The sequence below is a fragment of the Scyliorhinus torazame genome, chromosome 5, assembly GCF_047496885.1.
Source record: "Scyliorhinus torazame isolate Kashiwa2021f chromosome 5, sScyTor2.1, whole genome shotgun sequence".
Taxonomy (NCBI): Eukaryota; Metazoa; Chordata; class Chondrichthyes; order Carcharhiniformes; family Scyliorhinidae; genus Scyliorhinus; species Scyliorhinus torazame.
The window spans coordinates 173,791,505-173,794,228 of NC_092711.1; the positions used below are offsets into that span (position 1 = coordinate 173,791,505).

The following is a 2,724-nucleotide window of genomic DNA, read 5'->3' on the forward strand; positions in this document are numbered from 1 at the left end:
TCCCATGTTATAATCCTGAGAGCTTTATGGTGAAGGAAGAAATTGGAGCCAATCTGTACTTGGTATAGATTTATTCACAGAGTGAAACATTACAGGTAGATACCTCCTGACCCCACTCCACTCCATGTCTGTAAGTGTTTCTTGTTACAGAAAGGAGGGGAATTAATTTAAACAGCCCTGATTTCTCCTCTCACGACTGGTCTGTAAACAGAATGGAGGTTTTGATTCCTGATCTCCCCCTTTATAAATGGTGGCGTATTTTTCTTCACCTTTCAGTTTGGTGTGGGCTCGAACCTCCATTAATAATCCAGTCTTAGGGTGGACTAAATCTCTATTTGGTGTGGATTTGTTCACAGAGTGAAATGTTCCATTTATACACCACCTGTCACCACCTGATGTCAGTCAGCGTCTCTTTCTGCTCCTTTAAAACAAACAAGAACATTGACTGGGCAGTGAAACAAAAAACAAATTACCAAAGTAAAGTTATAAAACTTGAAACTAAAATGTTATCTTGTGAGTCAATGATGCAGCCCAACCCCCGCAGTGCCCACTGGGCATGAAGAATGGCTCTTTATATTTGCTCAAGTAACCATCCAATCAATACTGTGGATACTGAAACCCAACAGATACAATTAACACCACAGTCAGAGCATCTAAAATGTCTCTGATCAGTGTGACTGCCCCGGTGTCTCAGCAGCTCAGATGAACAAATAAATCCCTTCCCACACACAGAACAGGTGAACGGCCTATCTCCACTGTGAACTCGCTGGTGTATCTGCAGGTGGGATGACTGAGTGAATCCCTTCCCACACGCAGAGCAAGTAAAAGGCCGCTCCCCGGTGTGAATTCGCTGATGTGTCTGCAGGGGGTAAGACTGAGCGAATCCCTTCCCACACTCAGAGCAGGTGAATGGCCTCTCCCCGGTGTGAACTCGCTGGTGTCTCTGCAGAGTGGATGAATCAATGACTGTTTTCCCACACATGGAGCATGTGAAAGGCCTCTCCCCACTGTGAACCCGCTGGTGTGACAGCAGGTTGGATAACTGAGGGAATCCCCACACGCAGAGCAAATAAAAGGCCGCTTGCCATTGTGAATTCGCTGATGTGTCTGCAGGTGGGATGACTGAGCGAATCCCTTCCCACACTCAGAGCAGGAGAACGGCTTTTCCCTGGTGTGAATTCGCTGATGTTTCTTTAGAGTGGATGAATCAATGAATCCCTTCGCACACCGAGAGCAGATGTATGACCTCTCTCCAGTGTGAATTCTCTGATGTAACTTCAGGTTGGATGACTTGGTGAATCCTTTCCCACACTCAAAGCAGGTGAACGGCCTCTCCCGGGTGTGAGTTCGCTGGTGTAACTGAAGGTTAAATAACCGAGCGAATCCCTTCCCACACTCAGGGCAGGTGAACGGCCTCTCCCCAGTGTGGCTGCGTCGATGAATTTCCAGCTAGGACGGGGCTTTGTATCCCTTCCCACAGTTCCCACATTTCCATGGTTTCTCCATTCGGCAGGTGTTTACGTGACTCGCCAGGTTTGGCAATCAGTAGACAGCTTGGCTCACACACACAGAACACGTATGGTCTCTCCCTGCTATGAATGGTGTGATGTTTTTTCAGGCTGTTAAGTTATTTCCACAGTCAGTTAACTGGAACACTCTCACTTTGGTGTGTGTCTCAGTGCTCTTTCAGTCACACTGATGATTAAAATCTTTTGAAGTAGTCAAAACAAGCATTTCTCCCTCGAGACTCAAAGGCCAATGATATTCAGGCTCTGTGAATCTGAATGTCTTTGGCAGATTTCATAGAATTTACAGTGCAGAAGGAGGCCATTCGGCCCATCGAGTCTGCACCGGCTCTTGGAAAGAGCACCCTACCCAAGGTCAACACCGCCACCCTATCCCCATAACCCAGTAACCTCACCCAACACTAAGGGCAATTTTGGACACTAAGGGCAATTTATCAGGCCAATCCAACTAACCCGCACATCTTTGGACTGTGGGAGGAAACCGGAGCACCCGGAGGAAACCCACGCACACACGGGGAGGATGTGCAGACTCCGCACAGACAGTGACCCAAGCCAGAATCGAACCTGGGACCCTGGAGCTGTGAAGCAATTGTGCTATCCACAAGGCTACCGTGCTACCAGATGCTGACATGATGTCTGGTTTGAGATTTCTGTCTGTAAATCCTCCTCTTGAAACATCCTGTAAAAGGAGATTCCAAAATTCATTACTCAGTACAGGATAGAAATTCAGAAAAGACAATTCTGTTTTTTATGGAATATTATTTTCCATCTTGTTTCCCCCAAAACTGTAATTTCCATTCCACAGACACTCCCTCCATTCTAGCCAGACAAATAAATGTGTCAAGCTGTTGGAGCAAAGAATGTCAATGTCTTTAAGAGAGAGACGTGGGCCAAGCTTTGCAGAGTCTGCACCCTCCCTGGATTCACTTCCTTTCCCTTCAGTTGCTGCAAGTGACCAATTGAAGGTGAGAATGAGAAAAGAAATGGAAAGGGGAGAAAAGAAAGTGTTTTACTCACAGATGTTGGAGACACAGGAGGAGGTTTCAGTCTGTGTGAAGCTCAATCTTCAGTCACACAAAGCCCGCACGCTGATTGGCTGGAGGACGAGAGTCCTTCCGGTTCCACAACTCTTTCCAATGGTCTAAACCTCAGAAGGGAGGTCAGGAGGCGGCCTCTCCCATGCACATACGCAACTTCC

At 47.1% G+C, this 2,724-nt stretch overlaps 1 long non-coding RNA gene across 1 annotated transcript; it reads right to left on the minus strand.

Moving 5' to 3' along the window:
• Positions 1-54: 54 nt before the first annotated feature.
• Positions 55-2,611, minus strand: LOC140420715 (uncharacterized). The gene is made up of 2 exons (XR_011946528.1): positions 2,544-2,611; positions 55-421 (listed from the first exon to the last, which is right to left on the minus strand). It is a non-coding gene; the product is annotated as an uncharacterized lncRNA (long non-coding RNA).
• Positions 2,612-2,724: the final 113 nt, after the last annotated feature.